This window comes from Hesperophylax consimilis, chromosome 8, assembly GCF_061612785.1.
Source record: "Hesperophylax consimilis isolate HC1 chromosome 8, BYU_Hcon_1.0, whole genome shotgun sequence".
In the NCBI taxonomy this organism is placed as follows: domain Eukaryota; kingdom Metazoa; phylum Arthropoda; class Insecta; order Trichoptera; family Limnephilidae; genus Hesperophylax; species Hesperophylax consimilis.
In genome coordinates, this window is record NC_142843.1 from 26465904 (window position 1) to 26481293 (window position 15390).

General features: G+C 33.4%; 1 protein-coding gene and 4 non-coding genes across 8 annotated transcripts in view; 4 read left to right on the forward strand and 1 right to left on the reverse strand.

Moving 5' to 3' along the window:
- The window catches only part of dpy (fibrillin-like protein dumpy), a 297715-nt gene that overhangs the window by 253017 nt on the left and 29308 nt on the right, over window positions 1-15390 (reverse strand). The window lies entirely within an intron of this gene.
- Window positions 2276-2394, forward strand: LOC149421805 (5S ribosomal RNA). Its single transcript, XR_016302556.1, has one exon. It is a non-coding gene; the product is annotated as a 5S ribosomal RNA (ribosomal RNA).
- LOC149421806 (5S ribosomal RNA) lies at window positions 2718-2836 on the forward strand. Its single transcript, XR_016302558.1, has one exon. It is a non-coding gene; the product is annotated as a 5S ribosomal RNA (ribosomal RNA).
- Window positions 3722-3840, forward strand: LOC149421807 (5S ribosomal RNA). Its single transcript, XR_016302559.1, has one exon. It is a non-coding gene; the product is annotated as a 5S ribosomal RNA (ribosomal RNA).
- Window positions 4164-4282, forward strand: LOC149421808 (5S ribosomal RNA). Its single transcript, XR_016302560.1, has one exon. It is a non-coding gene; the product is annotated as a 5S ribosomal RNA (ribosomal RNA).

A 15390-nucleotide genomic window follows, 5' to 3' on the forward strand; every position in this document is an offset into this window, starting at 1 on the left:
CTATTCAAGTTCTGTTATTATATTATTATAGGCTAGTTGATTGACAGAAATGAATTAATAAGAGAACTCGAAAAAAACTTTCTTAGAACCTAAAAATTAACTTTGAAATAAGAAGAATTGTTGAAATTCTCTGAAACAGCCCGTCCTCAACGTGCGAATCCGTTATATTTTACAATTATTCGAAAAAATTTGTATGAAATTTTTTTTTTTTTAATATATAAATTTTTTCTTTTTAATTTTCTTTTCGAAATTCCAAAATTATTATAAAAAATACAAGTTTGAAACATGCTATATGCAAGTAATGCATCTGTGTGAGTTTTGGGTTTGCATTAACCTATAACTGATACGATCACCATTACCTCATCATTAATGAGTAACTCATTCATTTGATATGTAGATTATTCCGCACTTATGTTCTCGGACGAACCAATTCGGATCAATAACAATTATTATGCAAATGAATTAACCCACTTTCTGTAGGAATGTTTGAACAGTTTTGTAGGCAATATATCGTTCGGTACCCCACATCCGCGACTATCCGAGCCTACTTTGGGCCATAATATAAATGCAACAGTGTTGACTTAACGTACGAAATATTTAATAATGTCAACCCAGTAAATTATTATTGTGTCAGGTTTTTGTCAATAAGCGCTAAATACCTGGGACTCTACAGCTGTGTGCGCAGCGTTTCTATTATTGGTGGATTACATCAAGTTGGTATCTTGCCGGATGTCGTCGGATGGGTTCGTCCGTTGCCTCTTTTATGCTCAAAGGCACTTGTACAATGATTACAATATTTATGTCATACTTAATTAAAGAAATTCATTTTAAACTGGGTACCCAGTTAGAAGCATACACGAAGAAAAATGAGTATTGTTAATTATTAAGAATCTCTTCAAATTATTCGTAATCCGGTTACAAACGGGATTGCAGGATCTTAACGAATGAAATAAGGTTTCCTGTTAATGTGTTATCACGATGACGGAAAACGTGTTCAGAAAACTCTTAATATTTTCGTAATTCGTCATAATATATTAACAAAGCAAATCCAAGTGCATAGACACACGTTACGATATTTGAATTTACTACGTACTTGGATATTTTGTTGCTACCGAATAAATCATCAAAATGATAATTCATCACATCTTTAAAAAGTTATATAAAGTCATGGAAAGTGATGAAACAAAAACTTTATTAACTGGGTTAAGTAGGTTAGGTTAGGTTTAACTTTTTTTTTCATCGTTTCTAATGACTTTATATCAATTTTTAAAAGTGTGTTGAATTTTCATTGTGTTGATTTAATATGGAACCCTACTGAATGTGCCATTTGGAATAAGACCTGAATTTTAAGATGCTCTTAATGAAACGCATGCCACGTCTACGAAATCACCTCGTTGTCTGATAGAGCTATGGAGCTTCAAAACATCCATTTACATACCTGTAAAAAAATAGGACAAGACGTCACCTTATTTTGTCCAGTATTTTTCCATTTAAACCTGGTATTGAATTCTGGTAAAGTTAGTAAAAATTTATAAAAAAAGTGGGTGTGTCAAGCCTACGCAAGACAGAAGTGAAACTTCTAGTATTCTTCTCTCTCTCTCTTTTCATTTCATTCTCTCTTTTTTTCTGTCTATTGACATATTTATAAGTAGCATGTGATAAAAAAAATTAAAAGTTATAAAAAAAGAAAAAAAAAATTAGTTAAAGCGGGGATCGAACCTCGGTTCTTCACGACCACAGTCGTGCGCTCTGCCTCTAGACCGCGAAGCTGAGTTCGGAGAGTGACCTAAACTAGGTATATAATATTTTTCTGTCTATTGACATATTTATAAGTAGCATGTGATAAAAAAAATTAAAAGTTATAAAAAAAGAAAAAAAAAATTAGTTAAAGCGGGGATCGAACCTCGGTTCTTCACGACCACAGTCGTGCGCTCTGCCTGTAGACAGCGAAGATGAGTTAGGAGAGTGAGTTAAACTAGGTATATAATATTAGCTAGGCTCCTATAGCGAAATGATCCCGTTTTTTCGTCACGGTCATGAGTCGGTTTTACTCCGGTCCTCGAAATTGCATGACGCGCGTAAAGAAGTTTCACTTCAAAAAATTCCTGCAAAGTTATGGATGTAATTACGATCTTTTTCAAGCGCGTATGTAATGATTATTTTTATCAACGTCGCATACACCTTGCTAATGTTTTCAGTATTATTAGGGCTTTTTTATACTAATTTTCATATATTTATTGGCAGGTAGAGTAGAAATTAATATTATTTAGCGTTTGCCAACGACCATACCATGTTGAACACACCGGTTCTCGTCCGATCACCGAAGTTAAGCAACATTGGGCGCGGTCAGTACTTGGATGGGTGACCGCTTGGGAACACCGCGTGCCGTTGGCCCATTTTTTATGGTAATTTCATGTTTTTTTTTATTTTTTTATCGTTACTATCATTAATAATATCATAAAATTCTTTAACTTTTCAAGTATGCTACAGGCCTAAAATATTACTTAGTGGATTGATATTATGGTCAACCATTGAAAAAAAAAATTCCTGCAAAGTTATGGATGTAATTACGATCTTTTTCAAGCGCGTATGTAATGATTATTTTTATCAACGTCGCACACACCTTGCTAATGTTTTCAGTATTATTAGGGCTTTTTTATACTAATTTTCATATATTTATTGGCAGGTAGAATAGAAATTAATATTGTTTAGCGTTTGCCAACGACCATACCATGTTGAACACACCGGTTCTCGTCCGATCACCGAAGTTAAGCAACATTGGGCGCGGTCAGTACTTGGATGGGTGACCGCTTGGGAACACCGCGTGCCGTTGGCCCATTTTTTATGGTAATTTCATGTTTTTTTTAATTTTTTTATCGTTACTATCATAAAAAATTTTATATCATTCTTTAACTTTTCAAGTATGCTACAGGCCTAAAATATTACTTAGTGGATTGATATTATGGTCAACCATTGAAAAAAAAAAGTGGGTGTGTCAAGCCTACGCAAGACAGAAGTGAAACTTCTAGTATTCTTCTCTCTCTCTCTTTTCATTTCATTCTCTCTTTTTTTCTGTCTATTGACATATTTATAAGTAGCATGTGATAAAAAAAATTAAAAGTTATAAAAAAAGAAAAAAAAAATTAGTTAAAGCGGGGATCGAACCTCGGTTCTTCACGACCACAGTCGTGCGCTCTGCCTCTAGACCGCGAAGCTGAGTTCGGAGAGTGACCTAAACTAGGTATATAATATTTTTCTGTCTATTGACATATTTATAAGTAGCATGTGATAAAAAAAATTAAAAGTTATAAAAAAAGAAAAAAAAAATTAGTTAAAGCGGGGATCGAACCTCGGTTCTTCACGACCACAGTCGTGCGCTCTGCCTGTAGACAGCGAAGATGAGTTAGGAGAGTGAGTTAAACTAGGTATATAATATTAGCTAGGCTCCTATAGCGAAATGATCCCGTTTTTTCGTCACGGTCATGAGTCGGTTTTACTCCGGTCCTCGAAATTGCATGACGCGCGTAAAGAAGTTTCACTTCAAAAAATTCCTGCAAAGTTATGGATGTAATTACGATCTTTTTCAAGCGCGTATGTAATGATTATTTTTATCAACGTCGCATACACCTTGCTAATGTTTTCAGTATTATTAGGGCTTTTTTATACTAATTTTCATATATTTATTGGCAGGTAGAGTAGAAATTAATATTATTTAGCGTTTGCCAACGACCATACCATGTTGAACACACCGGTTCTCGTCCGATCACCGAAGTTAAGCAACATTGGGCGCGGTCAGTACTTGGATGGGTGACCGCTTGGGAACACCGCGTGCCGTTGGCCCATTTTTTATGGTAATTTCATGTTTTTTTTTATTTTTTTATCGTTACTATCATTAATAATATCATAAAATTCTTTAACTTTTCAAGTATGCTACAGGCCTAAAATATTACTTAGTGGATTGATATTATGGTCAACCATTGAAAAAAAAAATTCCTGCAAAGTTATGGATGTAATTACGATCTTTTTCAAGCGCGTATGTAATGATTATTTTTATCAACGTCGCACACACCTTGCTAATGTTTTCAGTATTATTAGGGCTTTTTTATACTAATTTTCATATATTTATTGGCAGGTAGAATAGAAATTAATATTGTTTAGCGTTTGCCAACGACCATACCATGTTGAACACACCGGTTCTCGTCCGATCACCGAAGTTAAGCAACATTGGGCGCGGTCAGTACTTGGATGGGTGACCGCTTGGGAACACCGCGTGCCGTTGGCCCATTTTTTATGGTAATTTCATGTTTTTTTTAATTTTTTTATCGTTACTATCATAAAAAATTTTATATCATTCTTTAACTTTTCAAGTATGCTACAGGCCTAAAATATTACTTAGTGGATTGATATTATGGTCAACCATTGAAAAAAAAAAAGGCGTTAAAAACAAAAAAATAATGTGCGATGGCCGAGAATCGAACTCGGATCAACTGCTTGGAAAGCAACTACGCTGACCATTACACCACCAACGCCAGTTGTCGAGATGAGCTAAGAAGCATTTATATTTTACTTCAAAACTTTGACTAGATCAAATGAACTTTAATCGGTCCCGCATTTTCGTTTCGGTCATGAGTCGGTTTTACTCCGGTCAATTGCATGACGCGCGTAAAGAAGTTTCACTTCAAAAAAAGGCGTTAAAAACAAAAAAATAATGTGCGATGGCCGAGAATCGAACTCGGATCAACTGCTTGGAAAGCAACTACGCTGACCATTACACCACCAACGCCAGTTGTCGAGATGAGCTAAGAAGCATTTATATTTTACTTCAAAACTTTGACTAGATCAAATGAACTTTAATCGGTCCCGCATTTTCGTTTCGGTCATGAGTCGGTTTTACTCCGGTCAATTGCATGACGCGCGTAAAGAAGTTTCACTTCAAAAATCTACAGGTCAACATATTACATAATAAGTGTAACAACGCGGCTCAGGAGAATACTTTGAATGAATGAATGAGGAAACAGAACTTATTGAAGCTAAGTTGGTACTATTTTTGGACTATTAACCAAGCAGAAGGCCAAATCTTACAGTAACAGCAATGATGATTGTAGCCAAAGTCAAGTTCAAGCTCAGAAGCTGGGCATACTGTACAGGTCCCGAAGATAATTTAATACTACACAACTGATATCTTTGTACAAATCAAAACTATGCCTCACTGTTGAATTTGGCAGCCACCTCTGGTTTGGAAACCCAAAATATTTAAAAAAAATCTTAACTGTGCAAATGCTGCAGGTTCGTTGGATAGATTCCCCTAAATTAACAGACGGATTGCAATCTTTACAGCACAGGCGTCCGTTAGGTATGCCGTCCTTGTTCTACCGTATTACAATGGAAGATGCTACAAAGAAATGACGACATTGCTCCCTTTGACACGACATGAGAACGGGTCGTTTTTACGGATAGAATGAAGATCCCAAATATAATATTTATTATGATGTAAGTGCAGAGAGGTATCCATGCGCCCTTCACGAAGGTTATTGCATGACGCTACCCGTTTACTATATTTTATTACCTCCTCTAAACACCAGTACAATAAACGTGTTATTTTCGCTTTCCTGTGTAGTACACGGATATTTCTTCGACATCGGAATAAGCAATGATTTCTGACGTCATTAACAGAAATAGCTTCTGATAAACTATCTGATCAAACGAGCAAACAGGAAACTGGTTTCTACAAATAAGAAAAATATAATGGAACAATTGATACAAAAGAAAAAAAAACTCTAGATCTAGAAGCTATTCTATTTCAGGTTGAAACCAACCGGTTTCAGGTACAAAAATGCATTCTTCAGAGTATTTTAATTTTTTTTTAATCTGCCTTGAAAAGGAGTTGCACTTTCAAATGCCTATTGGCTAAAACCAAAAAAAAAAATTACTAAAAAATTTTGTAGCCGAGTGGATAAATATGTCTGGTTTCCCCAGACGTCTTGGGTTCAATTTATCTGCAAGCTAAGTCCTGCATAATTGCACAAGCAACATTTAACGCTTAAATTGTTGGTAGTAAGTTTTTTCAAATATTTTCAGTTTATAATATGTGAAATATTCTTACGCAAAACTCGACGGTTACGAGCAGAACACCCGTTAACATTTAGTGTTGCTTCATAAGAACAGGTCGTTTCTTCGACTCGTTTTTTGTGTAAGTTGGCTGGCATTTCCTCCTACATACAATCTAAGCTTCCTCGAAACCCATATCAATAAATCCCTTGCTACAGCTCCTACCTTAACCCGCCTGACAACGCTGCTCAAACCGGATGGCGATGTATTACCCTTGTTTTTAAGAATAATATTTAGAAGATTTGTATAGCGCCATTTTTGTAAAAAATTGCTGGAAGGGCGCTGTACAAATATATAATAAATTTCTACAATGATCTACCTATCCTATTACTAACTACAGTATAGTCGAAACTATTATCAACATATGGAAAACAGATTTCATCCACCGGTTCGTCGATCACTAATACAAAACAATATATGTACAATGCACGATCAACTAACGTTATGCAGTCTTAGAATGTAAATATGTTGTTATTTATTTATATTTTATACAGGCAGATAGACAAGACCATCGTACTTAAGTATACTGTGTCGACAGGGGCGCTCTTGTGAGGTTAAAAAACATTAATTTGATCTCGTTGAGAAGATCAAAATGGATGACTGAAGATTTCGGGAGGAAAATGCAGAATATTATTGTTACTTTGTTGAGTTCCATCACCAAGAAAATCAAAGGTTTTCGAAGAATCGTGGCATGAATATGCATATTAATTCAACACGCAATTGAACGTATATCACTAAATATTTTCCTAAGTGATTCGTAAGACATAAGTCTTACAGAGTGCTGACAGACTTTAAAAGCGTGCCCCAATTTTCTAAGAATAATAATTTATTGTGAAATGTTTGCTTCTGCTTGTTGACTGGCGCGTACTCGTATGTGATGCAGGCCTTTTGTTGGGGCCACAATGAAGCCACAAGTGGCGAATTAATAAGGCTGTCCGTGAAGACAAAATCATTTAAATATCTAATACAGAAAATCCACAAGAAAGTGTGTTTAAAAAATATATAGGTAAAGTTAAAGTAATTTTTTTTATGATAAACTAATGTTTATAAGACAAGGTTTTTTTATGCATACCACAAAGGATAACAAATAAATATAAGCTTATTGCTTATAATTATTTGTTGTCATTTGTGCTTCACATAAAAAATCTTGTCTTATAAACATTGGATTATCATTAAAAAAATAATAATATTTGTAAAAATATTTCACCAACAAATGTAGATATAATATGTCTCGACGCCATCTAGTGGGAAAATTAGCATTAACAAAGCCTTTCCTACAAAAATAAAGTTGTTTGTTTGCAGGTGAAAAAATATAATAAGCAGTAATTGTTGATTGAAGTACTAGTACATATTGAATTATTTGGCGTGTAGGAAATAAACCGACAAACCTCAATGGTGCAGAGCACCTGACCGGACATCAGCAGGTACGGGTTCAATTTCCGTTGGCGGAATTTATTTTTACTCGGGAGATATTTTCAATTTGTATTGATATTTCAGAAGACTAATTATTTCTTAAAGTTAAAGTCAATCGCTACATCCTGTTAAAGTTTATTTTATGATATGCGTTTTTAAATGCTATTAGATATTCCCTCTATATTACGAACATTTTCCCAAGTAAGAAAATACTTTTAGGATAATAAATTGCCTACGTAAAACAAACAAATTTAAAGATTTTAAATTTCTTGTTAAAAAATAAGATTGTTACAAATATCACCATTCAAAATCGAAACGTTGCTTGAAACGGTGATAACCGTGTTTGGTGACCAGATCTGAATAGTCAAGTATCTCTCAACCTTACTCTAATGTTTCTTTCTTTTCCCCACTCACAAACTACCACAAAATTATTTTCAAATTATTTAAACTCTCAGATATAAGACTTGTTTCCCACATGACTTTTATTTTTTAAATTTATTGAATTATAGACAGCCCTGATTTATGGCATCTAATCACTTCAATATACCAACTAGAACTACTCGATCGAAAATTATTTTTAAATGCTCCAATAAAATTTAGATACTCGCTTTTACGTAAATTGCATACAGTTGGTAACACTTTCGCAGAAATTGTAGATGTGTTCAACTGCATGGAATATAGTTACAAGAAGGCAATAATTTTTTTTTTTCTGTTTGGGTTCTATATATTTTTGAAAGTAAATTTTATATTTGATTACTGTTCCACTGAATCATTATATGCAAGTTTGTCAAAGGCCATATGGACATAGGTATAGAAATATATTTATTGTTGTTAAGTTTAATTTGTAGAACTCCATTTTAATTTTTATTTATATATAGTCAATAATATTGTTATTGGGTTTATAAAAAAAGTTTATTTTTAAACAAGTTCTGCTGTGTAATTATTATAACGCGTGACAGCTGTTTCGCCCTCTGAAGGCATTATCAAAATGTCAGTTTGATAATGCCTTCAGAGGGCGAAACAGCTGTCACGCGTAATAATAATTACACAACAGAACTTGTTTAAAAATAAACTGTTTTTATAAACCCAATAACAATATTATTGAATATATAAAAAAATTAAATAAAATAAAATATATAAAAAATATAGAAATATATCCAAATCATTCTATTTTTTTAATGCATATTTTCTTGCGCTTTATGTGAAGACTTCGCTTGTTGTTCTTCTTGTTCTGGTTTCTTGTACCTACTCTAAAATCAATATCGATTTAAATTTGGAATCATCTCGTCTTACAAGTATCTTTTTAAAAGCAGATATTTTTTAAGTAATGGGATGGCCCACCCTTTGATTCCAGGTTTCAGGTACGGCCTTGCCTGTCTAAAATGAAAAATTCTTTGTGTTTTTACATCTAAAGTATCATTTTACACTAATTTCAAGTCCACGCAAAAAATGTACCGCTAGGTGCGCCCGACCATACAAGACATCAAGTTTTAACAGTTCCTTCATATTTGGTATTGTTTACGGATGATTTTCGTAAGGCAGACGACTAATGCAGCGAGGTACCGTAAATTGAAACAAACGCAGAGGCGTATCTAATGCCACCACGTATTTGCTTATAATGGCAAATATTATTAAAACATTGACAAATAAATTACTAGATAAACCCTAATACATGTATTAAATTATCGAGAGAAACTGGATTAAAAAATACAGGCCATTAATGTCATTATACCAAAAATTACGCTAATAAACTACTCTAATAAAAACTCGGTGAAAGGAAAATTTATTTTTTAAAAATTACATTACGATACTGTGATTGTCTTTCTTTTCTTAATATATTACATTATTTCTTGTCTTTTCTTAATATATTACAAAGAAGATTACAAATTGAATTGGTGACTTTTCTCTGCTTCTCCTGCCTTCCGATTTGCCAGTTTACTGAGTTCTCCAGGTTGGAGTCCTCAGTTTGGCGAGCAGCGTGTACAAGGTATCTTAAAAAATGCTGTAGGCTGACAATTGATTGCCTATTATGGATGCCTAACTTTCAGGCTTATTACCTAACATAACCCTCAAACTGAGATACCATTTGCTCACTTTCTGGGGGCAAAAAAAAATTCAACGGACATCTAACATATATCATAGACAACGAAGAAATAGAGAAAGTAGAGGAAATCGAATAATTGGGCATTATAATAGACAATCAACTCAAACTTAACTTTGAATTATTAGCTAAGAAAATGGCAAAAAGGTTATTTTGTATGAAGAATAAGGAATAAATTAGATATAGGTAGATTAGTATAGTAGCATCTCATTTAAATTACTTCTCTATTGTCATTTTTTGCGCAATCAAACATAGATAAAGAAATTGCATTAATTCAAAATAGAGGCATGCGAGCAGTATTGAATTGTAGTAGGTATTCTAAGATAATTATTACGTAGAATTAACTAGGAATGTTAACTGTGAGATCGCGAAAAAATTACTATTATTTATATTTAAGTTAAAAAATAAGATGCTCCCGAAATACGTGTTTAAGAATATAAATTTTAATTTTGTAATACATGGCTACCCCACGAAAACCTGTGGAGATTTAAGACATCCAAAAACAAATTGTCGCGAACCCAAAATAATCTCTATTTTAAAGGATTAAAGATTTTTAATGAATTACCGACAGATGTTAAAGAAGATTAAAGCCTTGCTGATTTTCGTGGGTTATGTCTAAATACTATAAAGAATAAGTTTTAGATGTATTGGAAAGTGTCCTCTATGTCGGAAATAAGTTTTTAAAATGTTTATTCTAGATATAAAAATAAAATTGTAAAAAACATACAAAAAAATTAGGTGGGTACACGGATAAAACTTACTGGTTTAAAATATTGGTAATTTATTTAAAATCTTTTCAAATTATTCGTTATCTTGTTAAAAACAGCACAGCAAATACCATCTTTTATACAAAATATCGATGCATTACGTTGGTATCATATTGCCACTTTCTATGGCGCCACGGAGAGGTAAAGTGCCTACATTGTTTTCATGCAAATGTGTCCTCGTTTAAGAATTCGTTGCACTCGTTGTTGTCTGCAGTAAAAAATGCATAGTTCTGAAATTTGGAATTCTCCTCGTCATGCCCGCATATGCATGACGGGTAACTTTGCTGGGAATTCAAGACATCGGTAAATTTAAGAAGATTTCTGTATGTTTGGGCTGACATATGTATGTGATGAACGCATTCAGAATTAATTGAATGCGTTTTCCAAAATAAAATAACATGTTTTATTTCAAATTATTTGTGTTGGTGAATTGCGATTAGAATATTGAGATTGAGAAGTATCATGGATTGTTAAATGGAGCAATAATTTCAACCATTTACAAAAAAAACTACTTATTCGTTATTAATTTCATATTGCTCAATCTAATACCACAACCTTCCTCCTCGCCTAATTTATTGTGATTTATTTATATACGTGTGTTTATTTATTTATAATCCAAATAACTTTGCATAGAACATACAATGGAAACAAATTTAAGCTTAAACACACACATAATGCAAAGTCTAGAAAATTCTTCAAGAAAATATTTAAGTAGAAGGCAGACAAATAAAAAAAGACGATTCAAATATTGGTAAGAAAATTCCGCAGAAGAATGAAACCGCGTAAATCGACAGTTTACACATATCAAAAGTTATCACAAGTTAACCTTATATTCTGACTGTTTCCACATATCAAAAGTTAATACAAGCTAACCTCATATTCTGACTGTTTCCACATATCAAAAGTTAATACAAGCTAACCTCATATTCTGACTGTTTCCACATATCAAAAGTTATCACAGGCTAACCTTATATTCTGACTGTTTCCACATATCAAAAGTTATCAAAAGCTAACCTTATATTCTGACTGTTTCCACATATCAAAAGTTATCACAAGCTAACCTAATATTCTGACTGTTTCCACACATCAAAAGTTATCACAAGCTAACCTTATATTCTGACTACAGTTAAAATCTCAGTACCAAAGTTTCCGGTTACTCAGAGCAACACTGAGATTTTCCCGTTGAAAAATATATCTAAGAAAAGTATTTTTTAGGATACGCCACTATTGTTTTGGTGTAGTGATGTCAGAAGATAGGTATCACAAGATAACCGCATATTTTGACAGTTGGTTCTAATGTACATGTGAGCATTGTCAAACTATGCGGTTAATGATCACTGTACCGCAAGTTAAGATATTATGATCTTATGCCTCAGATCATCTTACTACCATATTGTATTCAGAGAAGTCATAATTCTGCTAATGGATGTTTCATTACTTACTTAAAACGTTAAACATTTCATAACAAAAGATTCTTGGATATTTTACAGTTAGTGTGTTCACCTATAAATCCGCATGCAAGAACCATATTTACGACAATGTAAGAAGTAAGAAAGTACCTACCATTTTTTCCCATATCAGTTAAAGCCCATGGGGAACAATTTTGTGAAAGATTCCCGGCGCTGTAATTAACTTATTAAATTAGCGGATACCATTTCTTCTGCTTGTCCCGGCGCGGTTAAAACTGACTTCTTCTCCCATCACCGTGGTGAGGAGATGGGAGGTGGATCGGTACCCTCGAGTAACGGCGAAGAACAATGCTTTCGCACGGTCCGGAGATTTTATTAATTTCATAAACACCGCTTGTATTAAGGTACCCAAAGAACCACACTGCACGATGTACTTAGGTTAACATTTCTTTTTTAAAAAAGCATTTAATTTTCTTGCGGTTTTTTTTTAAAATAAAACCACAATCAAACATGCTTGTGTAGGTACGTACTACCAACAGTAAGAGCTTGATCAAAAATACACGGTTCTCGTACAAGATAACTTTGAATCTAACTCGACATACAGTACAAGGAAACTATATTGCCTTTCTAACATACCTACCTACCTACCTAAATAATAATGAATCCAATCGAGTTTTAAATTGGTAAATATATTGGACAACGTTGACATATTCCACTACACTATTTGAAATGAAGTTATTCCTAGGATTGGATGCAAAAGATGTTTTGTTATTTTTTCAGCTTTTTTTTTACTAGGGCGATTATTATGTCCAGACATAATTTTGATATACGTAATCAACACGCCTTTTCTTATTTATTTTAATGTTGGTAATTTTAGTAAATATACTCGTATTGCTGGTCTTTCAAATCTTTCGGTATTTTTGTGATCATTTCTCCGAAAATCCTCTTTGCAAAATTTGTTTCTTTCGTTCTGGTATTTCGTATATAGTAAAAATAGTGGATGAAAATCTACTAGATAGAACGCTCTGAAGGTTTTAATTCTAGAGCGGGTATCGACTTTCCCCCTTTTCCACACATTTAAAGCACAGTAAAGTGGTGTATAACCCCTATAAATCTAAGGGTTTATGGTTTACACCTTCCTTTGAAGATTAAAATAATAAGTTAAAAATTCGAAACGCTCAATCTTTTAATGGAGCGAAAGAAACTCGGCAAAAGTATTACTGCTGAGGGTATCTCTGAGTGCGTGCATACAATATGAAAGGTAAATGTTTTTAAATATGATTATGAAAAAATAATGATATACCTACGAGCATTGGACCTAATTAGAACTCTAACGAGCAGGTAATCACATGAAAAAAAATCTATTGCTTTGGATATGTAGAAGTTGTTATATTACCCTATCAATGCATCAATCACACATTAAAACAACCACACTATACAAAAATCTGCGGGAGATTTCTGTTCTTCTTAAGGACAAGGAATTTTCCTTAACCTTAAAACTATTGACGACTTTTACATTGCGATTCCGGTTCTCTCGGATGACAGCAAAATAATTATTAGAACCTTAAAATTAACGACTTTTTCGTTAACTGCGATTCCAGGTGGAAAGTTCAGTTCTAATAGGATAAGGAATTGTCCTTCACATAAAAAGTATTAATGACTTTTATGATAACTGCAATTCCAGTTCTCTCGGGTGGCCGCAGGATTGGGAATTTTCACAAACTATGAATACGGTTTAAAATGTGTGAAAGATTTAAAGTTTATTTTTCTGATTCTGATAATTGTACTGAAAACGTAAAATTTAAATATTTTTATTAATAAAAATTGATTTTTAAAACCGCCCTTTCCGAAACAGTTCCAACTGGTCACTATGACAAAGAAACCGCCACTGGCTGGTAAGACGGATGTCACTATCCTTGCTCGGCGTGACGTCAACGCCTCCCAATTCGAACATTTCGTTTTGGCGGCAAATTAAAATGGCACATTTTAAATCGTTATGGAAAATTTATTCGCCGTTATAAAAATAAAATGAAAAAACCTTCATTACCGATTTTTTCTTAATTATTTCTGAAAAAAACATGATGAAAATTCCCTATTCTTCTTAAACGCAAGTTAACGATTTTTCCGATAACTGCGATTCCAGTTCTCTCGTATGACGACAAAAAAGCGTTAATTTTAAGGTTAAGGACAATTCTTTATCTTTCGTAGAACCGGAATCGACCCTCAGTTCTCTCGGATTGACAGCGAAAAAGGCATTCATTTTAAGGTTAGAGACAATTCCTTATCCTTAAGTAGGTTGAACCTTAATCGTCCCTCTGGATTCCATAACATGCGATCAAATTTTATATATTCCTAAATCTTAGTGCGTATTGGATTTTGCTGTAGGCAAACCGTTGATACGGAAATTGGATGACACCACCGTACATTGATAGGTACAGAAAACATTCAACTCAACTCAGCTCAAGACACGAGCATCATAAATAATTCAGAATTGAAGGAATCCTAAACCACTAACGTATGTGTTGTACGGCGAGATTATACAGTTACCAGAGCAGCATGATATGCAAAGCGCTCTGGCATATTATTATAATGATGCTCAAGGAAGTGTCGTGCTCAAACTGTGGACTCAAGTGTCTTCCAAGGAAATCCTTGAAGCAAATTGAAATAGAGGTGTAGACTCAAGTAATTAACATACGGTCTACGTAATATTCCACGCCGTTTTTCAACGGCATCGAGAACTGTTGCTTTTGAATAAGTAATAGACAACAGCTCTCTAATGTAGAAATCTGTATTCTGTTGCGTGAATGGCTGTTCGTGTGTTTGTTCGGTTCAATGTGTTTCTTACTGCTCTATATCTGCTTAGTACGTTGGGTCAACGTTATGTAATATTCGTTTTCCGAATGATTTGGATTATTGTTTGCAATATGAGGGCAACATACAGGATACACGAATAAATAGTATGTGATTATTGGAGGAACTGAATCAGTTAGTCAATGGTCAGATTCTTATTATGAATTTACAGCATTGATGCAATATGTTTACCTTTGTAATTTACAGTCGAATTCTTTTTTATGGTTCCATGATAACTCAACACAGTGACAATTCAACACACTTTTAAAAAGTTATATAAAGTCATTAGAAACGATGAATATTTTTTAACCTATCCTAATCTAACCTACTTAACCCAGTTAATAAAGTTTTTGTTTCATCCCTTTTGATAACTTTATATAACTTTTTAAAGATGTGAAGAATTATCATTGTGATGATTTATCCGGTCACCCTTTTTTATATTCAATGGCTTAGTGCTAAAATATTGTATCTCCAATTTAGATTTAAAATTGGTTAAGTACTGAAATGTACCACAGATAGACTTTCTATGGGTTCAAATATTGCTTTTCCTAAACCTACCGCGCCCAAAGTAATAAACACATTAAAATATAATGTAAATCTCCCAAGAAACTTTTTAATGAGCACAGATGAATTTTATCTCCTTAATAATAATATTTATTTTTATGCTTAACTTAAGTTCATGACAAAATATTGTATTTACATCGGATACAGATACTATAATGCGGAAATAAAAAAATATTTT